The sequence below is a fragment of the Panulirus ornatus genome, chromosome 1 (assembly GCF_036320965.1).
Source record: "Panulirus ornatus isolate Po-2019 chromosome 1, ASM3632096v1, whole genome shotgun sequence".
In the NCBI taxonomy this organism is placed as follows: Eukaryota; Metazoa; Arthropoda; class Malacostraca; order Decapoda; family Palinuridae; genus Panulirus; species Panulirus ornatus.
The window spans coordinates 38,582,834-38,609,458 of NC_092224.1; the positions used below are offsets into that span (position 1 = coordinate 38,582,834).

General features: G+C 40.3%; 1 protein-coding gene across 1 annotated transcript in view; it reads right to left on the reverse strand.

Moving 5' to 3' along the window:
* Window positions 1-26,625, reverse strand: part of LOC139750705 (uncharacterized) — a 341,806-nt gene that overhangs the window by 192,159 nt on the left and 123,022 nt on the right. The window lies entirely within an intron of this gene.

Consider the following 26,625-nt stretch of genomic DNA (forward strand, 5'->3'; position numbering starts at 1 on the left):
CACAGATCTAAGGGCCGAGGACCAGCGATATAGGGATAAACAGGAGCGAGGTTCCAGGTCTGAGACCTGAGGTGTGAGACACCAGGTCTCCGATGTGAGGTGATCTGTCATCCAGCCGATCACTGTGTCTGAAGAGGATGAATTTCTATTTACCCCTTACACATCTTTGGCGGAAATATGCAATAAGGACATGCTACTGATGTGATTGTATTTCTAAATGAAATGGAAATAAAACAACGTTTAGCACAGGTGCTCAATTGCCATTGGTGAAGAAATCAGGTATAAATGTCTGTCTTTCTCAACCCAAACATGGAAAATGCAGTTTGGTCTTTCCTATCATTATGATAGTTATTCAGACGAGCACCACCATAAATATCACATATAGGATAGAACACAGAGACAATAAAGAATGTGGTGAATGTCCGCATGAGCATCCGGCCATGGTTGACGGGTGTCCATCAGGAACATCAAATCCCACACTGGATGCGATTGCACTGTCGGATTTACAAGCCGTCGACTGCGAGGGATGAGGACGCTAAATCAGTAACGGAAGAGAGCATCTCTGAATTTTGATTTTAGTGATGATACTGCACCATGCAAATCGCTAATGAACCTACAAATCACAGCATACAAATATTCTACGTATTTTATGCCACAATTAAAAGAGCAATTATCTATGTTAATTTTCCTTTTTTTTGTAGCATTAGCTTGAATGTATTTGAATTCCATCAAAGCTTCATTACCAAATCTATGTACCAACACCCCTCAGATCCAAGTGCTAGTTTAGATATACAGACATTTCAGCACATGAGTGAATCTCATATTTTACAACAAATTATAATTCTACGATTGTTGGTCCTATGAAAGAATCTTTATATCAGTCGAAGTTATTCTGCTGCGTCGAAAAAGATGTTTGAAAATTGCGAAAACTGAACAAAATCGTATACTTTGAAAGAATACTATCTAAATCGTATACTTTGAAAGAATACTATCTAAATCGTATACTTTGAAAGAATACTATCTAAATCGTATACTTTGAAGGAAAACTATCTAAATCATCAGTCAATATCAGGTACTAGAAGTATCTTCAGATTTGTCATGAAATATTTTTGCATGCATTCATTATTCACATTGCATGAATTCCCATACCTGCAAGATTTAAACTAGCGACACTTCCATGCAATATCCACAAAAAAAATTAAATCATCGCCAAATTTCTTTTCTGAGCGATTTTGGAGGCATACTGTAGCGCAACTTGGACATGTGAGATTTGCATATGAGCGTCAGTTATACTACAGTGAGACACTGACACTTGCATGTTAGCTTTAGTTATACTGCAGTGGGACACTGAACAGGTTATACCACGGTGTTGCAATGAGACTTGCACGTGAGCGTCAGGTTTGGTGCAGTGGGACACTGAACGCTTGTGTATGACCTTCACTTACAATACTGCAGTGGGACACTAACACTTGCATGTGATATTCAGTTATATTGGAGTGGTACACTGAACACTAAAGTGTCGTTTACATCTGTCTCTCTGGCACACGTGTAATTGAACGAGGCAGGTCATACGAGCCCGTAATTTGCATACGTTAATGCTACAAATTTACGCCGTGCTCTTCTGACTTTCATGGAAACTCTCTCTCTCTCTCTCTCTCTCTCTCTCTCTCTCTCTCTCTCTCTCTCTCTCTCTCTCTGGTTTCTGGTAAGTTCTTGTTGTGAGTACTGGTAGGTACTCTAGATAGATCGATAGATAGATAGATAGACGAAATAGTTTTAGTAGAAAGTTTGAACGGAGAAGAAATGAAGTGCTTTAAATACCAGGAGGAGAAGTGGGCAGCAGATGGAACCATAGGGGTTGAAATAAGCTCCTAGATACATTAGTGTGTGCGGAGGGAGACACCATTGTCTGTTCTGTCAGAGTTGGGTGCGTTTAAAGGTATGATAATCCCGACAGTGCCGCATAGATGTGTCTTGGGCTTTGAATGATGAAATTCAAGAGAAGGTGGACGTAGGGAATGAAATGCCTGAGGACTACGTCTGGTGTAAGGGGGAGAAGATCAAGTGAGGAATCTACAAGTGACGAGAGGAGGTAACTGAGCGTTTTACTGAGTGGTCTGACCAGGGTGTGACTATGTGACTAGGGCATATGATGCAGGCAAATTAAGACACAGAATAGTAAGTGGGGTTGACTGTCGTTGTTTGGCGCTGGTTTCACTGCATTGCACATGACGGTTTAAGATACGATGCGTGCAAATGAGGCCAATTTTAGTTTGCTTCTAACGGTACCTCGCTAAGGCAGGAGATCCAGTTAGACAATAGATGAATTAATATATATATATATATATATATATATATATATATATATATATATATATATATATATATATTTGTCATCATCATAAGCTCATTTCTAACCTTCAAACGACAGTGACAGCCTCAGAAACACATCAGCAGTGGAGTGATCACTAGATATGTACACTAAGAGACAGCATACGTAATACCACATTCAGAATGTTGCAACCGTGTGGGTATCATAATGGAAATATGATGCATTAACCCAACACACAGTGAATTTCAACAGCAGGACAGACACATTTGTTGACTTTTCTGGAACTTTTGTGAATGTGTTTTAAGAAGTGAATGATAGGTTCTAGTTCACACTATAAGACTCACAAATTAATCAGCCAGGTCATATGCTTTTCAAATGCAAGTATATTACAGGGGAACTCTCCTACACAATCGTCCCTTCAATCGTGAATAATGTTTGTGTGGCTGATGTGTGCGTTCATTCAGGGACTCACAGATATGCAAACATACACACTTTCTTGTATTCCTGTTAACAAAAACATGTACCCTGCAGCAGCACCAGATATGGTAATTTACAAAGATAAGATTATATATAACTCATGAACATCATGAAGTTTGGGAGATGGCGTTCCTCAACACTGCTGAAGGTAGAATATATATGTCTTTATCTATGGTATCTGAGTGTTCCATGAACCAGAGATAAGCTCAACGTCACGAGTCTTAACTATCTCCCACCCAAAGGTTGATAGTTACTAGAGTTATATGACGTCATAACTTGAGAGTGACGTGACGATGACGTTCATGGATGTGTATGACGTCAAAACTTGAGAGTGACGTGACCATCGCGTAAAGGATCTATGACATCATAACTTGTGACGTGACTTTGATGTTTAGTGGATGATTGTGACACCATAAGTTGGGCGTGGCTTGGCTATCACCTTTATAGAACACGTTGTAAGTGTACCAAGACCTTATGTGGAAGCAGTGTAATGCAGGAAGAATTACAGTCCAAAATATCTAAATGTTGAACGAGACCTCTTGACCTAAATGTTTCTGTTAACACACAGTAATGTTTGCTTTTCAAAAGAGATTTTGAGGCCAGAATGGCACAGTGAGTCACAGAGAACGAGAAGCAGGTCAGGATTTTGAATACTTAAACATATCTTTTTTTAGCTTTGTTGTAAATCTGGTGTGCCGTAAGCAGGTTTTCTGTGCAATACACGATTCTCTTTGACCCACATATTCCTTGCTTCAGATGCATTTTATTCTACGTATATGATAAATCAGGTATCTAGGGCTGATAATATTTCGTCAGCAGAACTTACTTTATCTAAATTGAACGTCACACAGGTAGGTCATGGTCTGAATACTTCATGAGGAGCAAGTCTCATTTTCTCTATAGAATGTGGCTCAGGAAAGCTTCGAGACTAAACATACTTTACAGTATTCAAACTACAAACTGGGATGATAGCCTTCATGTTACGCTTATCTCTAATATTTATTACTAATGAGGTGTTTCACAGGGGATATATCATAATCGTACGGCAGCATATACTGACTTAGTGTCTCTAGTAATGTTAACTCTTCTTTCACAGTATTTTCGTCTACATTACACAGATATCTGGTCACTGGTGATATCTTTATCATGCTGTACCATGATGAACAACAACAGATGTATTTGTTAAATGATGAATAAGATCCACATGTATTTTTGGTGTGTTACTAAAAAAAATACACTATCGATACTACTTCATATATATATATATATATATATATATATATATATATATATATATATATATATATATATATATATAATCTATTCTTGTCTTATTGAGTTTTAATGGTTTAAGTAAGCAATAAACTTCGAGCTAAATCTTTTATCTTTCAAGATTAGTATAATTATTTAGCCTCAGCTGTATTTACCTCTCGTCTCCCTCCGTCACATTTTGCCTAATTGTCCTTAAAAGATTGTACACGAATGACACCTGGGGTCGCATTAACTCCACAAGGCACTATAACCAAAAAATATAGTTTCTGAATTCAAAGTATTTTCATGATACAGCAGAAGTCTGATTGATCATTAATGAAATCATTTCAACCAAAACAAATGAAAGTAAAAGCATCGAACTTCTCGGTATATATATAAGTACGAGGCAGAAAAATACGAAAACTGACCTTCCCTTAAATGAAAATTTAAGAAAACTATAAAAGCTGAGAAAGATATCCACTTCTAAGACTGGAATATTGCCCCAACACCTATCAAACAAGCAAATTTCATTCCATTAAATATGCAGGAGAGTATATGTATGAATTTGTAAGAGATATAGAATGCGTTACAGGTAATGAGGGGTCAATAGCACCCCAGACACCACTAGTGCTCACATACTACATACAGCCAGCATACAGCTCTGCATCCGATGAAGTGTAACATAAGCCATGAGAATACATGAAGCCGAAATGGTGAGGTGCTTGTGCTGGTGGATGAGCCATGAAAGGAGAACGTTTGCCTTGGGTGGGAATCGATTCCCGTCTGCATCTCTGATGTTGATACTCTATTCTTAGGTTCGCATACGAGTGCACCTCGACCACAGTGTTTCGTCCACAATACTGACCTTGTTGCTTATGCCTTATCGAGGGTTAAACCTAGACTGTTTCATTGTTGACGCTTCCGTGTCTTATCCATATCATAACCTACGTGTATCTGGTAATCTCACGTGCTTCGTGTAATATATAGACTGTAAATAATCTATCAATGTTTGCAAAATCTTAATATCCAGCAATTCCACCTCCTCAAATAACACCGGGAGTGTGTTACAACACTTACGTGCGAGTTCCCTGGAAATGCTTGATGGTGAGATTATTGGATATGAATTTTCTTCGGAAATGTACACTTGTCATTTTACTGAACTGAATATTTCATCAGAAGTTCAGGAATATTTTCGGTTCGCATGCGATAATCCTACTAAGGGTTTGTGCATAATCTATGTCTTTCGCAGAACAATGAATCATTCATTTTAAACCCAAGAGCAGAGATTTCGGTCCTATAAATCGTTTTCTATATATTTAGTTATATCAATACTTGATATTTTGTATTTTGATAAATTTGAAGTTTGGAAAATTTTTTTTTTTCTTTTCCTTTTTTTTCCTACAGGAGGAGAGTACATTATGAGACACTTATCTTTAGGACGAAAAGTAGTATGGCTTGTGATGACACCAGCTTCTCTATAAGGATTTTCTAGCATGCTGCAAAGAACAAGATCATACACACAAGTTATTGTCAACATGTTATTCTCGAGCCAGTTGCTTCTCCCTGAGGTAGCGTTAGAATCGTCCCCACTTGCACATATCTAATCTTCAATTGTCCTGTGAATTATGTTGGGACCAGAGGTCGACCATCCTTCACAGGAAAGCCCCACAGCACATTTCATGGTTCATCTAAATCTCTCCATCTACCCTTGTTCAGCCTATTGACGGCATGGCGTCATCTACATACCACATCGATCAAGGTGGGCTACACATATCCACCCTCTGGATAAACATTTGAGTGAGGCACGCTTGCTCAGTCAGGGTGGCAAATACAAACAAGGTCTACAGAGTAAATACTTAGGTTTATCTAACGAGCATTTAGCGATAATTAGATCAACATTACTTGATGCATAAGTACAGTAATATTGTAGATGCCATACCACATAGCCTAAGAGAAAGCTATGCTGTTGACTTGCCGAGCTATGAAGTTGTTCATAGATTGTTTATGCCATTCACGGTGGAAGGTATAGGACTGCTCATATATCTGCTTGTACGACCTCTGGTATAGGTCAATTGTAGTGACGAATGGCGAGTCCTTAGGGATGGAACGTTGGTTGGGAAGATCTTGATGTGAGAGAGAGAGAGATAGATAGATAGAGAGAGAGAGAGAGAGAGAGAGAGAGAGAGAGAGAGAGAGAGAGAGAGAGAGAGAGAGAGAGAGACGTCAGCAGTTTATCGCCAAATAGACACGCGAGCTGCCGGTGTTGGTCGGAGATGATGGACAGGTTCATCAAGATGAGAACCTCTTGGTAGGTGGTGTAAGATGGTGCCCAGGATGATTCCACGTGCTATTACCCGTACTCTCTCTCCAGAGATCCCTCTAAGTGGCTCCTAGTGAGGAGAACAAAGCTGGGGAGCCGTAGGTGAGCTTAGGTAGAATGGAGGAGGTAGAGACATTCCTGAGTTCTCATGGCAGGACTCTCAGTAATCTCAGTCAGCCGAGAGTCAGAGACGGTATAGTGAAGATATGATGATAGTGTTGACATGACTCTTACTCCTCAAAGCGTCATCGATAGCAGCACCAAGAAGTTTGAAGTCTCTGACGGCCTGGAGGATGTCAGGGGGCCCTAGTGTGATGTCAGGGAACAGGATGTTGTCATCGCCCAGGTTGATGTGCGTCATCACAGTCTTGGTGTGGTTGATGGTGACATCGTTGGCCGCAGTCCACTCCTGAAGGTGGTTGATGATGTGATGAAGGGCAGTGAAGTCAGGAGAGTTGTTGTTGATGGTGATGCCAGAGGTGGAGTCGTCTACGTACTTCCAGCTGTGGTTTGTGTCCTCCAGGAACGTCATTGATAATGGTGATGAAGCAGAGCGGCCCCATGTTGGTGTCCTGTGGGACACCACAAGTTAGGGGTAGTATGGTCAAGGTGACCCCTTAAAGCGGACGGCTTGGCGTCACCCATTTAGTAAGTCCACCTGTCATGAAACGAGACACCTGCGTGGTCACACTTCGATGGTGTGTGTGTGTGTGTGTGTGTGTGTGTGTGTGTCCACCATTATATCATTAATCAACGACACATAAATGAGCAAAGTAACTACAACAGATATATTGCGTATACTGTAATCATCTTGATTCTTGGCTCGTTTCGAAAAAATATGTCCATGAAATATGAGATTTCCGAGAAAGAAAACAACTTTCTTAATTACATGTCAGCTTAATTTAAGATCCTTGGTTCTTCAAGCATGGCATGTTGCATTTATTCTGTGACATGTGCTGTATCAACTCAAGGTTATCCTCAGACCAAGAACCCACTCACATTTACTCCCTCATATAAATCATGACGAAAAAATAATAGCAGGACATTCCTCGTCGTACGATACTAAAGCAGTATCAACGTCAACTGAAGGTAGTCAGCTGAAGCTTTTTATGTCCCTCTGTCTGCCTAACCAGAGATGCTGAACGGCAAGGGAGCACATGGTAGTACATGGGAGAGACAGACGACAAGGAGGCCCATTGGCTCATGTCCAGGTTGTTCGTTAATGAATCTCAATGTGAAACAGGTGATTATGATTCGTTGGTTACTTTCCTTAATTCTTGTTTTCTGTACAGTAATGAGCGCTATTCGTAAAATACGTCATTAGATACGAATATCAGTATGGTAGGATGCCTGACTGGTATCAATGGACTATTCTTTGACTCTTCCAGTTCGTCGCAAGGCTAACTCCTTACACCACACGGCAGTGGTGCTTCATCCCTCACATTATCACCCTGATAGCATTTTAGGTCCCTAACGTGTACCATGAAGTAACCATTTCTGTGCATCTTCCAGTAATGTAATGCGTTGACATACCACACACATGATGGTGACTATTTTTTTTCCCTATAACGTCCAGACGATTTTGTTGACTTCTGGGTATCCTAGTGTTAAACTTTAGAACTATGTTCCAAAGCATTTTAGATAACATAAAAGATCTATTGAATAGTGTTACTTAGTCATCAGTGAAAGTATATCAAAGATACCGAACATATTGTCATGACAGACATAACATTATTAGGGAGTAAAGAATTCTCGACAAACTTCTTCGACAGATATGATTATCATTTTTTTTACAGTGAAGACTCCAGTTGGAGACACAAGTCCACATCAAAACTAGGCCTTAGCTGAGAGCGTATGGATTTACGTGAGGCAAGAAAGGATGTATTCTGGCTATACCTCCTCTCCCAGCACATCACTGAAGACACCCGAGTCTGACAGCCAGCAACATTTCTGTCAGTAGATCATGTGTACATATAACGCACATCAGATGTTGGGAAAACAAAAATCTGTGACGACACTAAGAGCAGCCATGCAGTGTCAGAGTCTGGGTTTGTGGTCAGCAAGGAATGATAAGTGCATGAAGGAGGATTGTAAACAATGCAGAATTGGGAATTCTACATTCACAGTGCGGAGAGGTATTTCAAGAATTTCAGTGAACCACGGAATGAATGAGTGAGCAAATAGGGACCATTGGCAGAAGGCCGATAAGATGAGACGTCTATTGGTTCAATAGACGACAGTGGTCCACGAAAAAACATGTACATATTGTGGAGAGGATATAGAAGGTGTAAAAGACAGACACAGTTTGAAAGGTATTCATGAACGTGGAATGAATGTAGGCGAACAAGAGAACAGAAAAAATTCGAATAAAAAGAAAAAGTATCACTAACAAGCATTTACGTAATACTGAAATAGTAGATAATTATGTATAATTAGTACAGTAATGAACTGTCATCGCTCTCACGTTGTTTCGTCTATACTACTTTGTAAATGTTCTTAATTTCTTTTATTTTAGGGCATTACATCTTGCCTAGAACTACTGCGTTCCACTTCATATGTCTAATGATATATCAGGCATAATTCCTTGCAGTAACAAGGATTCGAACAGCTGCAATTTGTGTAGGAGAAACTCGGAGGGAAAGGCTATTGATATGGATAAGGGCTTCGGTGTGACGCTGAATACTGTGCCTCACAGTGCATTCATATGTAACCCTGAACAGTGAGGGACTTGGGGGGGGTAAAGGCTATTGAAATGGATGAGGACTTGGGTGAACAGGTGAATGCAGTGTTTCAGAATGCATTCACGGGTGTTACAACACCGCCAAGATGAGGGAGGAGAAGGGATAATGAGGAGCATCGAGATCAACGGAGGAAGAGAGATGAGTCAGTTCATGTGGGATGAATAATCTTATAAGGGTCATGACTTTGGTCGTATGTTGACCTGTGTAGTCAAAAATTACTCAGAAACGCTAGATAGACAATTGGAAATAAAGAGTGAATAATCAGCGAATATCTAAACACACACACACATATATATATATATATATATATATATATATATATATATATATATATATATATATATGTATATATATATATATTCCCTGGGGATAGGGGAGAAAGAATACTTCCCACGTATTCCCTGCGTGTCGTAGAAGGCGACTAAAAGGGAAGGGAGCGGGGGGCTGGAAATCCTCCCCTCTCTTTTTTTTTTTTTTTTTTTTTAAATTTTCCAAAAGAAGGAACAGAGAAGAGGTCCAGGTGAGGATATTCCCTCAAAGGCCCAGTCCTCTGTTCTTAACGCTACCTCGCTATCGCGGGAAATAGCGAATAGTATGAAAAAAAAAAAAAAAAAAAAAATATATATATATATATATATATATATATAGATAGATAGATAGATATATAGATAGATATATATATAGATAGAGAGATATGATATACATTCATTTTTCATGAATCCAATATTTCTATTCTTCATCTCGATCAACAAAGATTCTTTAGATCTACGCACGAAAGAAATACTTCAAACTCGCAGTGTTACGTAATGAAGAATAAGACAGTACCTCCCTCAACGAGCATGATGGAGCCGGAGCGTTCGTGTATTTCACCGAGATCAGCAGATCCCAACCACACTTGAGGACTGAGTATGAGATATGAAGGCGCTACTTAACTTGGGGAAGCACTCAAGCGAACCCAGCAGACGCCACGCAAGGTATTGGGTCAGATACCTTTCCGGCAGAAAGCTCTGGGTTCATAAATTGCCATTTCCGTCTGACGGTAAACTAAGCAAAAAGAAGAGAGGGAAAAAAGAGATGCCTGGAAAGCTTGGGGGTCCGAGGAGTGATATGTTGAGGTGGTCTTATGGTGACCGTGGGGTGGTGGGGGTCAGGGCCGGCCAGTAACACGCCAGTGAACATCTTTATGGAAGACTTGCCTCATGACTTCATTCGCTGGTGTATGTCTGAGACCGTCAGGTGCAATCGTGGTTCTACGAAACAAAAAAAAAAAAAAAGGAACGCGAAATCCGGAATAATCTTTCACGTGGAATTCTCTCTCTCTCTCTCTCTCTCTCTCTCTCTCTCTCTCTCTCTCTCTCTCTCTCTCTCTCTCAATTTAGGCGGCCTTCAAGCCCAGTCTTTTCCCCGATGACTTGAGTGGGCACTTAATTAATTCCGTGATTAATCAATTAGCTTAGTTTAAGAAACAACAGTTTTCCAATAATAAAACAATAATGGACTTATTCCTGCACGAGACTGCAAGGTCTGCCGCAGGCGAACAAAACTAGTAGTATTGGAGGTTAGAAAATGGCATGTGAAGGAAGGGATTTACATACAAGGATCAGTACTCAGCCTACGGTGTTATCTTTAGTCACAAACCAAATCCTCGAACAATCAATATAACTTAAAGCTAACCCGGTTTCTCCTCAGCACACGTCCTACCACTTCACTCATCTTCTCCCTGTACACAAGTCAGAACACAGGAATAACGAATAACACAAAAAGAAAATCAGAATTTGGCCAATCCCCTGAACCCTCCTGAGAGCGTGACGTAACGCGAGTATTGGAAAAGATTTCTCTGAGCGAGCGCGTCACTTCACAAACAGCTGTCCAGTACATCAGCTTCAGATCCGTCTCCTGCACACCCAGCCATTGCCTGCCTCCCCTGCATAATGCTCGAGAGCCAGAGAAAGCTTCGCTTCAAGTCCACGACTGACGTCTCATTTTGCAAGCATTTCGTCTCTTTGCTTCTCTGGTCTTTCCTCGATAAGGTCTATGTTTATGGTCTTCTCTGTTATCAGTGATACCCTTGCAAAGACCCAGTGATGTGTTCCTGCTTGCATTCCTTTGCATTCCTTTTCTTATTCTTGTGGCCGGTGGTCTGTTGCCGTTGGTATTCGCAAAGGAATACAAAGGAATTCAAACAGCAACAGACCACTGGGTCTTTTCGAGGCTGTTTACGTTAGCGTATTTCACCCTGTGGTCTGTTACCGTTTCCATTCCCCTGTATTTCTTTATGAAGTGTTAGGATGTTACGTATTGTATGGTTAGCAGGCATTTACTAGTGAATGTAGGTAGGCAAGACTAGATATATGATCCACGGATCTCCGATATTATTCCGAGCGTCCTTGTGCTAAAGATATGGAAAGTCTGAAACCAGTTGCTTGGTCGATCATTTAAACACACGTCTTTAATTTCTGTGACGTTTACTGTCAGACATATCATGAAATATGTAACTCAGGTTAAGGTTAGAATGATCAAAGGTTGGTAAATCCTTCTGGTCAACCTACCATAGAATCAAATGTATGCAAAACACTTATACAATATTTATGAAGTATCGATAAGTCTATAGAACGGTAAATTCATGTAAATAGAAAGCAGCGAATCTGATAGTATACACAGGGTCTAGAATATGATCACAGAAATTGCTACTCTATCAAGTCTCTCTGTCAAAGGTGCTGTTGAGACGTCTCAGAACCCAAAGATGAATTGGATGTGAGGAAACACTGATGAACGACTCTCATCCTTAGAAACCTATAGATATATGGTCTGCTCTTCCTAAAACGCACGTGTGTCCAGATGTATCCTCACCCAGTACATGTGACGATTTTGTGAAATATCGCATGCGGTCTCGAAGATGAAAGACAAAAACACACAAGAAATACAAATACAGTCACAATGATTTCCCTCATATTTTCAGCATATGTTATAGGATCAATACTGGCTCCCAGTTTTCTCCTATCATAGAGGAAGGCAACAAGTCTTTGTCGTTAGGTAAAACCAGGTTCATAATACTATTAACTCTGGTTCATATATTTAGAACCTGCCGAAGGAATGAATTTCTAAAAGTCGAGCTAATCTTCTTCCCAAATGGGTTTTTACCATAGTTGATCATTGTCTCTGTGGATTATTGGAGTTTACCATGATAATGATTTCTTTATCTGCTTTCATTTACTGCATTCGATATGATACATAACTGTACTCCATGTTTTCTATTTGGGCTGGGGTAGTATTACACTCGAAAGCTTCTCATATTGGTTTCATTGCACTGATTTCTAGAGAAAAGGAAGAAGGAACTTCGCTTTTTGTTCCTTTCGTGTAAACACCTTTACTACGTGGCCTCTCCTCGATCCAGAATTTACTTCCCTCATCATTTCTCTCCCCAGGTGACAGGGGGAGATAGATTCCCGACACAGAATCTCGAGTGGGGATTGAATTACTCGATGAATCACAAGTGGAGAGCAAAGTAAGACGTAGCGCTGGAGTCATTGCATTTAGCCCTGAACTCCGGCTTACTAAGGGCGGAGATAAGCATTAGCGGATGTTGAGTAGAGAGAGAGAGAGAGAGAGAGAGAGAGAGAGAGAGAGAGAGAGAGAGAGAGAGAGAGAGAGAGAGAGAGAGAGAGAGAGAGAGAGAGAGAGAGAGAGAGAGAGAGAGAGAGAGAGAGAGAGAGAGAGAGAGGTACAAAGGATCATATATTCCTTTCCATGTATAACTTTTACGTATGAATAAAAAAAAGGACCATTTCCTTAAATCATACAACACACAAAGATTGTCCTTTCACAAAAAGCATAGATTTCTCTAAAGAAAAACTTGATATCATTAGTAACAAGTGCTTTGATATCATGTAATCTCTACTGCTTTTCGTAATATTCTTTTCCTTCTAGTATAAAGACATCGTCTGCTTGCCATACGCAGTTCTTCAGTGGGTCATATGGCTTGAAGCGGCAGCGGCTGCACGGCTGCGGGAGACGGGCGGGTGGGTGGCTGGAAGGACCTGTGGCAGAGCACCTCCTTACCCGCCAAGGGAGAAGGATTTTCCTCTTGGATTACAAGCGACCTGATCCACGGGAAATGCCCAGGATGAACCAGGTGGGAGTGATGGATAGCGCCCTACCAGTGAGCAAGCTTCCTTTACTCTTTCTCTTTTTTCGACATACGCGACCTAAAGAATGGCTGCCATGGGTACGATGTTTCACAGACGGACGATGAAAAAAAGAGATACTTTCTCCTTGATCTATCAAGATTGAACAGGTAGTTTTTGTGTCAATTGAGGGAAATGGATCTTAAAGAGATCTGTGGCGAAATGAATGTCTCTATCTACCACTGACAGCTCATGTAATCTTGGAGTCTCTTAACATCGTGGAAGCCTTCTCGTCTCACTGGGGAGTGAGGAGATCTTGAATGACGTACAGAAAACACATCACCTCAGTTGCACTCGCGGGTCAAGGGTCGCTGGCAGCTCTTGATGACCAGATCTCGCCTGACGCTGCAGACGGACCGGGGGAATATTCGCATCTCAACACCTGACACACAAATATCCCCGAGTGTGTCTCCCATTCAGATGAGTCACTCACTCAGATAAGAGAGTCTATGTATTATCATTGTTTTTTCTATGTCGTAGTTGTCAAGACCGAGAAGTGAATGTATTCTCCAAGTTTTTTTTTTCAGTTTCTTTTTATGCCCTTCTTGCTGCATCTCTCTCTCTCTCTCTCTCTCTCTCTCTCTCTCTCTCTCTCTCTCTCTCTCTCTCTCTCTCTCTCTCTCTCTCGTCCCAAAGTCATGGTAAAGTAATAAGTATACATAACAGGTAACACGTACATCTAACAGGGATATCATATCTCTTCCCTTACTTTGGTTAGCATCTTTACCATAACGGAACTCTGGACCTAAAATTGGCTCAGGATGAACCAGTACAACCAAAATTTGATAAGGCGTTTTACTTTGCTTGGAGGGGGTTTACTACCACAAGAAAAGAGTATCTTTCCTTCTAGATCTTCCACGAGAAAAGGTAAATAAAGCTTATCACAGTCATTATACACTTTGAGATAAACACGACACAACTGAAGCTTAATAAGTGCGATGCCTCTGTCCTAACTGTACCGTTCCATGACCAGTGTCATCAGTCACGTCTTAGCATGATTGATCACTACAGTGTGTCCACTGCCTCAAGCCAGAGATGTCTCGCATCTGCTCTGAAAATTTGTTTTTGCTAACTAAAGACTTTCTCACGACTGGCTGCGTCTGGCAGTAGGCAGACTGATGAGGATGAAGGAGACATGACCCTATCGATGCTAACGTCATTAATGCTTTACCTTCTAGATTCATGATGACTGAAAGATGCTTTCAACGAACGATGATGGAAGTAGATGAAGATATAGGGAGGCCCTACCGCCACGCTGGACTGGACTGGGACGCTTAACCACTCCATCTAAAGTGGTGTTCCTAATGTAATGAAGATTGAAGACTACACGACCATAGATTCTGAAGCAATGTGAACCTTTATGAAATGGCATTAGAAAAAGACCCTCAACATTCAAGAAACTTAACAGACAGTGTTATATTCACGGCTAAATGACTCGTACATCAAAAGATACTAATTAAATCATCCTGGAAATAAAAGACAGAATGATAATGAGCTCGTTAACAGATATCATTAATAGTAAGAGCTATTAGTGTCAGAGAGGATGCTTTAAATATCCTCCTTATCAAACAAAGTCAAGAAAAAAGCTATTATCATCTAAAAAAAAAGGTTAAACAAGCAATACTCCACTGCACGTCCTGCCATCTATAAAACAGGTTTGACAGATGCAAACATAAGTGTCACATATCGATCACTGTAACAAAGAAAATGCAAACAAAAGTAGGATAACTATGGATTACTCAGAACCAAGGTAGATAAGAGAGAGACTACCACTAAACATATGATAGTCTGTCGCTTGGAAGTTAACCGTTCACGACAGGAGGTGACTCGACCTGTTTTCGTCTGTAGTGGACGCCTCTGTTCCTGCCAGTTTGCAGAAATCTGCCTCGATCTTATGATACATATATTTAATACGCTATCAAAATTCTTCATTACATGGTAATGCTCTTTTCATAAAGCCTCTAAATAACAAAGGTATGACCAATTACATTTGCATAATGGGCTCCTTCATACTTTAATAATCTTACGTTATCAAAGGCATGTAAAGGACCTAAAACTTGAGCTTTTATGAGAATAATGATGGTCGGTGTAGCCACTTGGTAAACAGAAAAGGAAGTTCAGACGCTGTCTCTGAGCTGCTTCGAAACTGTGAAGCAAGATAAGGAATGAACAGAGGAAATGACAGTGATATGGTTGATTCTGACAACGACAGAGTTTAGACACTAGATTATATGAGGTCTAAGCACCATCATGTTTCATGAGTATGACCATAGATGATAAAATGGAAAAGAAAAGGACTGAACCGCTTCACTTTAGTAAAGACTTCACCACCTTCACCAATGCCGATTAATATATATACCATCTCCTCACCTTTCATGATAATCGAATTCCACCATCTACATCCTTGGAGAGAAACATGATCAATTTGCCATGTACGGACCATGACTGTTTTGTGCCACCGAGGCAAGAACTACCAAGACTCTTTTTGGGAAAGAGAGATGGTTCCGCTAGAGTACAAAGCAGTGTCGGAGCATCACTGCCGACTCACCAAAGGGGCGGCCCCATGAGAGAGAGAGAGAGAGAGAGAGAGAGAGAGAGAGAGAGAGAGAGAGAGAGAGAGAGAGAGAGAGAGAGAATCAGTGTTTACTTATCATCAAGGTGACCACGTACACTGCCATCCTCGTTGGCTGCAGCACCAACCAGAATTACACCAAGATAAAACGAAATGGCAGCAGCGTGATCAGCCTGCAGATTTTCATCTAAAGAGAAAGGTTGAAAAAAAGTTTTCCCTTATCTTAATTGAACTGCGACACATTAATGGCACGCATTAGAATATGTCAGGAGGATCGCGATGTTTGGGATCACTGAATCCTAGAAACATGCAGGAAATGTTAAAGTGCGAGCAGCATATAAGGTATAGCGAGCAGCATATAAGGTATAGCGAGCAGCATATAAGGTATAGCGAGCAGCATATAAGGTATAGCGAGCAGCATATAAGGTATAGCAGGTTGAAATCATTAACGGTAGATGGAGAACTGAGTTGGATATAACGAGTCACGGCTGACTTGTATACTAGTCACCACACACTAATGTCTGAACGGGTTACAGTTGACACCTAGGAAAAGCACCTTAAAAAGACTCTCCTTCGATCCGTCGACGATAACGTACTATAAATTCAGTAGAAATCCCTTAGAAGCTGTTAATTCTCATCTTAATAAACAACTTTAGATGTTGTTGAATGGTAATGATTCTCTCATCAAAAGATATTCATCATTGTCCCCTTCATTACCATATATGTATGGACGTATCAAAACGCGTAAGTCAAACTATCCAGCGAGACCCCGAGTGAGTTCAGTGGGCTTAATCATGTATGAGTTATAAAGATGGTTTGTTTCCTTATGAAGCCCAGTAGTTGGTAGTATATCAAATTCTGTTATCATGAACGATGTAGATTTAGCTAATAGTATCCAGGTTGATTTTTGTTTCAAACTGGCAAGGTTTGATGTGTCATCCATGTTCACAAAAAATCAACTGATGACTTCTTAGAATATTTGGTTGATGTCTAAGATAATCTTAATTTCCCTGTTTCAAATTCTGTGTTTCTTGAATTGATAAGATTGTGTATAAAAGAATGTGTATTTTGATTTAATGGGGAATATTATGCTCAGAAATTAGGCATCGCGATGGTTAACCCTCTTTCATCAGCATTAATCGATTGTTTAGTTATGGCGTCTTACCTTTGCCTTTTCTTTGTATACAAACTGACTGTTTTAAGTCTTCTATCTCATTCTTGTATCTCCCCTGACGATGTGATCACTGCACGAAAGTGCACTTGGGAACTTATCGTGTTTCATTTTCCTCGTGGCTATATATATATATATATATATATATATATCCTAGCCTAAGCTGGGCTGGCTGCTCCTTCCAAAACTGCCATTAAAGAAATTAATTAAAAACGAAATACATGGTCATATTACCTTAATAGCCACCCCTTCCAGGGTTGGGGAGTGACTGTTCTAGATCACAGAAAGACAAAAGGCAAGCGACAGACCGTAAATGATTTAGCCACACTAGCGCTGTGTTCCTGGTCTTCTCTCTCTCTCTCTCTCTCTCTCTCTCTCTCTCTCTCTCTCTCTCTCTCTCTCTCTCTCGTGTTGCAGATCTTGTCTGGAACTGAGAACAGTGCCGGCGTAAACTCTGTTGAAACTGATAACCACCAGCCCTGATAATGGGATCAGAAGAGTTCTTACTTCCTCACAACAGAGGGGATCAATGACACAGCTGCCTGCAGCAAGGGCGGGAGATAAGAGGATAGAAGCAAATGAGAAACTATATCTTTATCGGCGACGGAACGAAGGAGAGGCATTTCAAGATGCTTTTCTTAAGTATCAGCTGTACATCTGTGCACACCAGTTTACATCTGACTACACAGATCAAAACTGATAGCATTACTCAGGAAGAGGGAAAGATTTCCTCCCGCTCACGAGTCTGCAGCTACAAAACCCTGCGATGTCCGGGGAGATCATTGCGCAATAGCTCTCGTTAAGCTGGTTCATATGTTCGAGTCCAAAGTTTAATGATGACCATGAGAGTTAGGAAGGTTTATTTCAGCTCATAAGAGTTTACGCAAAAAATAAAAAAAAATCTAATAATACTTACGCTTATACTTTCACTGCTGACATTCATAGATAAAAATATAAAGTTACCATAGAAAGATCTAATACTTCTGAAGGATTGAAGAATATAAAGCACACTGCCGCAAAATGTGGCTCTTGATGAAGTGTAAAGATTGGATTTTTTTCCTTCGCCAACCAAGGGAAAGCAATGAACATGAAGGGTTTCCCTGTTAAAAACGATAATATATATATATATATATATATATATATATATATATATATATATATATATATATATATATAGATAGATATATATATATATATATATATGTATGTATTCATTAGTTCACTGTTATTATCAGAGTTTACATTTTGCTTCAGTTTTTTTTTTAGAAAGTTTAGAAAAGTGTGTGGAGGATGGGGGGGGAGGGGGCTTATAACTTTCCCCTAACTCGTTTATTCTCTGAGATTCAATTACTGCGATAATGTTGTTTGATGGGGGGGAAAAATATACGTTGTTGACGGTGAGTAACTTTACATCATATCCCATTATGGTCAATAGGGGGAGTCTTTAATAAACTTACCTCGCAGCGAAGAAGAATGAAGCACGCGCGCGCACACACGCACACACACGCACACACACACACACAGCAAAAAATTATACTCTCTCTCTCTCTCTCTCTCTCTCTCTCTCTCTCTCTCTCTCTCTCTCTCTATCTATCTATCTATCTATCTCTCAGCTACGTAGTGCGCGTTGTGGGTAAGGGACCTTGTCTTCCGTGCATCACACGTAAGAGCTAGATATCGGATGTGAGCGAAGCGCTGTCACGCTAAAGGAGGAAATGGCCAACATGTTTGAAAGACGAAAAAAAAATAGAAAATTGTCATTGTAGCAACACTGTGTAGACGCGAGGTACGGTTTTTTTTTATGAACCTGGCCCCTGTGGTGGAAGCCATAACCACACGACAAACTTTAGCCACCACATAATTGCATCCCAGGGAGATTTTTTTTGCAATCATCAGAGGATAATCATTAACGAACTTAAAAATGGCAGGGCATATTTTATTTTGAAGTCCTGCCTTTTACCAAGCACTGCTGCTGGCGAGTTAGGATGTGCCAACGTGCAAGCAGCGCAACATGAACACTCTGCTCCACTATCCTGTTTCTACCATGACGTAGATTAAGTCAGCAGATAACCTCGTCATGGACCATCAGGTCACCTGTTATGGTCTCATTTCTTCTTGTATATGACGACGAAAGCTGAATTTCTATGTCTCAGGTAGACAAAGATGCTGTTTGGTTTTCCTATCATTGATGACAACCCTACCTCACCACCTAATATAGATGAAAACACTATCCCGCAATCAGACATACTGACAACACTAGATCTCTTCTTCTATCACAGGACACAATGCTACGTCACTACCAAACACAGGTAGCAGCAGGTGTAAACGATGCTGCAGGTGCGAACTCTACCCCGACACCCAGGTGAGATCATCATCGTGCAACCTAACACAAGGTGATAACACTAAATCACCAAATGTGGCAGATGGATGTTCCACATCTTATCTAAACATCAGCGACAATATTTCCTAGTCATCCAATACAGGGCAAGACTATATCACGTGACAACACCTAGGTGAGAACCCCGCTCATCTACTTCATGAGATAACAATACCTATCACGAAAGAAAACATTTCAGATATATATACATATATATATATATATATATATATATATATATATATATATATATATATATATATATATATATATATATATATATAGAGAGAGAGAGAGAGAGAGAGAGAGAGAGAGAGAGAGAGAGAGAGAGAGAGAGAGAGAGAGAGAGAGAACTCCACCTTCGTAAACACGGACACACACCGCCCCTCTACCCGCATGACCACTCATTTAATTAATACTCAGAAAGCCAGTAATCAACAAATTTACAAATGTCCCTCGCGATCGCTAAAACTGGAAATTTAAGAGGTTTTTCCGCCGTTCCAAAAACTTCACCAAACTTTTTCACATTCTGGTCTATTAACATGGAATCGGTTTTACTGGAATTCCGCGTTACTGCAGTTTGATGGCTGCAAAGTTACAAACGATGGGGCTAATTATGACGATTTGTTGGCAAAATTAGGCGCCTGAAGTATTCTTTGGAAAGAGTATTTCAGTGTCCTTGAACTGACCTAAGGTCTAAGAACAAATATCTATTAGTGCAATTTCAAGAAAAGTTTCAGGAAAGAATGGTTGACGTAAAGGTCTGGGGTTGGGGGTTACTGAGGTAAAGTTCAAGTGGGGGAAGCTTTAATGGTGAGGTAATAGAGGAGGAGACGTCTTAGGATGGTGGTGTCGAAGGTCAAGTGGTGAGGGTTGTGGAAGGCGGTGGGAAGATGTTCGGGCTCATTGGTCACATAGGGAGAGTAGTGGATGTGAGGGTGGGATATTGTGGAGGAAACTTTAGAAAAACAAATGCTGGGGTCGAGAGGGTGAAGATTGATCGGAAATGAAGTCGTGCAATGGAGAGTTGAAGATGAGAAGTGATACTGTAGAGGAAATGTTGGGGAGATGGTTTGGGTGTTATTATAAACGTGATTAATGGAGACGAGAGGATATTTCGCTAGACTTTGCCTTGCATTACAAATTTCTCTTAATATGACAAAAAATCTGGCTTAAGGCAAATTACAGCTTCTCCTGCACATTTGCATTCCGTCCAATAGTTGAGAAATTCCCTGACGCTAATTCTGAAACTATCTCAATGTTCGAGCCACCCAAGGCCAAACGTAATGGATTGGCTTGACAACAACAGGCGAGGAAGAGGTCATTACACAGGTACAGTGCCTCATGAATCCTGTGGTCACCACTGTCGCCTTTACCATGTAAGAGAGCATGTAGTGCAGGTGGTATCTGCCATAGGTGCTGCTCCTAATGTGTCATGATGAGGTTAACAAAAAGCATTATGAATACATGAGTTTTGCAGATGTTTGGCTGACGTCACAAATTCATAAAAAGCTTTTAATTTTCTATATTTTGATATGAAAACTTTTTCGTTGAAGTAATTTTGTAATTTCCCGGAATATTCAAGGGATTACTGTTTTTATCAATTCATTTACACTGAAATGCAAAAATTATCGCATTGAAAGAAGCTTATTTCAAACAGTTTTATTTCAGCCGAAAAGTTCTCGGGTTAATAGTTGTGCGTCAGTGCTGAACAAAGAAGTTTCCATCATGTGTGTGTGATCAAAAAGTTCAGGTTTCTTGCTCTATTGCTATTTATGGAACTTATGACTGGTACATTAAAACCAAGTCGTTGAGGTCTTCTTAATCTGCGTAGCATGGGTTTCTCTCCTCACCTGCAACTCTGCAATTGTAATCTGGGTCTACAGCGTCTTTCTTCCCCTCTGACAATTATTTATATCACTGGAAACCTCTAGAAAGCTCTATATCAGCTACTCAGCACTGAACCTATTTGGAATGCTCTGAAAATAGATGAATTTCAAAATACCACTGACCTGACTACGAGAACAAGGTGTCAAGGGGATGATAGCCATTTATAGACATAATTAGAAAATAACACTTTTTACCAAGTAAACATCTGCTACGCAGTTTTACTTGACAGAAGAACTGACATCATACTTAGATATGTTTATGGATGATGATGACAAAGATCATGGGGGAAATAGGAAATGATTAGGAGTGCTTATGAGGGACTTACACAAAGTTTGGCTGTGACGAGTTTGAAGGAGATCAACTGTGCTAGATCAACTGTGCTAATGTAGGTATAAAAGAATTAGAATATGAATCGCAAGTTCGGTCATTGCACTTGAAGAAGCATATAGATGTAATCGGAAAGGTTCAGCACTGTAAAACAAAAGACGGGACGTAAAATGATGAAGTCGAGTTATAGGGAAAGGTCAAAAGCTTTTCACATGCTGGAAAAGAAATTAATGAGAGGAGACATTGATTATAACTCCCAAGCCTCCAAGTTAAGCTAACAATGTCGAGAGTGAACAGAATTTTCAAATCAGTAGAGAAAGATCACAAGAGAGGCAGAGGCAAGAAACTAAACAAAAAGCAAAACATAAGAAAATAGATATGGCTCCAGTAAGACAACGGTAGGTGAACTGAGTAAGCTAAATAATGAGACTGGGTGTTCAGACAGTGTACAGTAATTTGATAAAACTGTATGAAAGTAAAAGAAATTTAAGTAATGGGGGTCCCTTCTTTTAATCTCATATCTATCCTCTTTTTCATGGTATCAGATATACCCGATCTATTGTCAGTCTATCGACAAACAAGTAAGTTCTGAATATGTACAACAGATCATTCTGTGGAACAACAGAATAAACTCTTACCCCGTCATCAGTTCCAGACATACGCTACAGAGTAGATCAAAACCAAGAAGTACACTATGCTGGCCACATTCTATGCAAGAAAATATCTCATATCAGTAGACAACGGAAAACATGAATTTAGCGAAGGTAATTCATGCTAATAAGAAATGATATGGTCGACTTTATCGGGCTTCTATTGTGTTTCCACCCGAATGCCACACATTAAAAGGATATAACTTTTTTCAGCGAATGCTTTCTCGCCTAGCCCTATCGTTGATCAGAGAGGGTGATAGCAGCAGGTTTATTCATGCCTGGAAATATGTAGAGAAAGAAAAAGACGAGGAAGAAAAGATAGAAGAAGGAAGAAAGTGAAGAGTGCCGTCAGGTTGAGGAGGAGGAGGAGGATGCAAGGAAGTCGTATGAGTCAATGACGCCAAGCGATGCAAAGGCTTCCTCGCTCTCGTTGCTGAGAGACCAATACCCAGGTTGACTTCTCCTCACCATAAGATCTTTTAGTTTACATAAATGTCAAAATATAGCCAGCACGTCTTCGCTATAAAATTCCTGCTATAATGATATAGAATGTGTGATCTGAAGGGGAAGAAACTTATGTATCCTTGTAACCCCACACGCCCAGGCACTGTATCCTTTTATATACATCATTTTTCAAATCAAATGTTCCCAATTACTGATTCTTTTTTCATCGCACAGATAAACCAGCTGTTAACCATCGACACTCATAACCCATGACTTTCTTAGTTTACATTTAACTGCTACATCACCCAGTCATATGCTCTGATCACCTACAACAATGGTTCGATCTCTTACACTGCAATTGGTGAGGCACCTACCCAGCTCCTCCGAACAACTCTATCTCCTCTATTCCCTTCGCTACCACACACATAAGCAGTGACACTCACCCTCCTCTCGTAATCTACTTTCATACTTAATTACATCACTTTTGAACTCACTTCCTTTCAGTGACACATCTCCTACTTCCTCCTCTACTCTCGCCCTCACGTTAACCCTAGATTTTACCTCCAAGAATATTCAGAAACCATTCTACCCCATTTCCCTTCAAGTTTGTCTTACTCAGAGCCAGAACACTCAGGCTCTTCTCATCAAACGTATCACGTATCTCTCGTTTCTTCTCATCCTGGTTATATCCAAGCACATTCAGATACCCTACCCTGAGCCTTCGAGGAGATATACACGTTGGGAACTTTTCTCGTTTCCTGGTTTTAGGTAGAGAGAATAAAAGGGAAGAAGGGTTTCCAGACCAATGATTGCGCCCCTGTTAGTCGCCTTTTACTAAACATGAGAGATACGGAGGTAGACAGTGTTCTTGCTGCCCTAACCACAGGGAGATAAGAAATCTGTAATCTAAGTTAAAGGACCGTGTGAAGTACGTGTAGCAAAGGGAGATGGAGCGAAAGCATGTGTTTGATAATTGAGCTCTCGCAACCCACGTGTGGAGAAGAAAGAAATACATACACACACACAACACACACACACACACACACACACACACACACACACACACACAGCAGCTGACACTACACCTAAATTTAGTTTATATGAAAAAGAATGAGAATTGCTTTCCTTATGTGTCAGAGGTAGAGGGAACAAGGAGAGGCGGGAGACCAGATTGAAGGTGGAAGGAAGGAGTGAAAAAATTTGTGTGATCGGGCTATGAATATGCAGGAGAATGAAAAGCGAGTACGAGATAGAGTGAATTGGAATGATGTGGTATACAAGGGTCAACGTACTGTGAATACACTGAACCAAGGTATATGAAGTGGCTGGAAAAGTCTGTGGATAAGGGACCTGTGGTTTTAGTACATTAAAAGTGAGAGCGAGAGAATGGATGAAAGCGAATGCACTTAACACGGGAAACAGCGAACAAGCATATGTATATATATATATATATATATATATATATATATATATATATCTTTCTTTCATACTATTCGCCATTTCCCGCATTAGCGAGGTAGCGTTGAGAACAGAGGACTGGGCCTTTAAGGGAATAACCTCACCTGGCCCCCTTCTCTGTTCCTTCTTTTGGAAAATTAAAAAAAAAAGAGAGGGGAGGATTTCCAGCCCCCCGCTCCCTCCCCTTTTAGTCGCCTTCTACGACACGCAGGGAATACGTGGGAAGTATTCTTTCTCCCCTATCCCCAGGGATAATATATATATACATATATATATATATATATATATATATATATATATATATATGTATATATATATATATATATACGCGCGAAAACTTTTGAGAAAAAGAGATATCCAGACTACGAGGCAGATGGAAAGCAAATTGAAACAGAGTTTTACTGAAGCATTGTCACATCACTTCATATGGCCCAGTGCATGACAATTTTGCCTATCCAGTGAAAGGTAAGAAAAATTGAAAAGGTGAACGAGGGGGACCGGCGCAGCGGCAAACACAACCGGTGTGGGTGGAAACCCCACATCTGAGAGAAGTGAGAAAGAAAGTGAATGAAATACAGGAACAGCGTTATTGATGTCTGTGGACAAAAAAAAAATAAGAAAAACGGACAAAGCGTTGTACAATACAGGGCATGAAGGTAATGTGCTGGTATGAAGAGGTATTATTCAAACACTTCCAGAACATGATATTCCATGTATGTTACGTAATTTGGGAAGACTGAGAACAGGAACATTAGGGAAAAATCTAAATTTTGATCTGGAATGATTGACGAAATTATAGAGTGAAGATCTATCGTGAAATGATAAGACTGTGTGTGACAACAAACCAAGAAGTAGTATGTTAAACGAACAGGGATGATTAGGTCGAGTTTTATCATGAACGAGACTGGTAGTCGCACCTTCGTTAACGACTGGGGCATGAATGATCAGTGATGATGCTATGTCATGCTCTACAAACAGTCACGAAGATCACTGAAAAGAGATAGAATAATGTAATAATGATGTGGTAACACATACGTGAGGAACAAGGGAGAGCGAGTGGAAAAAGATAGTTGATGAGGTTTACACTAAGACATTGCTCTTCAGCCTATCCCCCGTATACCTCCTCCGCGTTCATCGTCTTTTCCCATTTGTTCTGATCAGTAGTGCGCATCCGATAGTCTATCTAACTGCTACTTAAACGCAGTGAAAGCTTTTATAGATCTAATAACACCCACATCACCACATCAGTGGGTGAGTAGGTATATCAGTAACCGTTAATCGTACGGCCAAGACTTAGGAAGGGGAGAGTGTACGCGCATTGCTGACCACTTACCTAGTTGTTACATTTCTTTCTTTCGTTGCGCATCGTGTGTAGTATCCCAGCTGAGAATATCACAAGGAAATACAAAGGAACTCAGACAACAACAAGACCATCGGGTCCCTCTAAGGCTGTTTGTGATAATGGAAGACCCCAGGAACTCACAGGTTAGTGTGGTACAAGTAGTAAAGTTCACAGATAATTCAAAGAGACTCAAAGTAGGAAGCCAGACACTCAGAAGATAATGTACTTCAGCCAATGTTTCAACGGCTCAGTTCACGAGATGAATTTCCCGAAAAAGAAACGAGGCATTATATCAAAAGAGCGGGAACCAGGCACCCATTTGTCAACAGTGAGATTTATGGAGAGAGAGAGAGAGATAGAGAGAGAGAGAGAGAGAGAGAGAGAGAGAGAGAGAGAGAGAGAGAGAGAGAGAGAGAGAGAGAGAGAGAGAACCTAAGGATTCTATGGTTAAAACAGTGTTTAGGTTCGAACACAAATAAATAATAGAACGTGAACAAGGAGTGATGTCTATTATGGATTATAACTTAACAACAAATACAGGGAATCGCCTCGGAATCGACCCCAAATTCTACGTACGCTTTTCTGATTCATGCTTTTACTTGCCACATTCCCGAACTAGGAGCATGCCAGCACATGCCTTAGTCCTCAACACGATGGCCTTCTCTCCAAGAACATAAAAGTGATTCTTAAACACCCGAAAATAATGGATATATTCTTAAGTCAAGAATTTCTCTCCCATCAAAAACAAATAAGCTGGCATGAAAGAGAAGGTATAATCTGAAACTCTTTCGCAACTCAAAACTTAGACTCTTGCCTTGAAAACTTGAAATGTTCTTCCCTTATTGCATCTGACATCTCCAAAGCTTGTGACACAGTTTGGCATCTTGGGCGTTTCTCTCAACTTCCCTAGTTTAGCTATCCTTTTCTGACCTGCAGCTTCTCTTTTTATGGTCAATGGACTATTTTCTCTTAAATGTTGGAGTCCCTCTGTTCTCTTCATGCCCCTACCTTATTCAGTCACGTTTCAATGACTCTCTCACAGTAATCACAAACCTGTCATCTCATATGCAGATGACTCTCCAATCATCA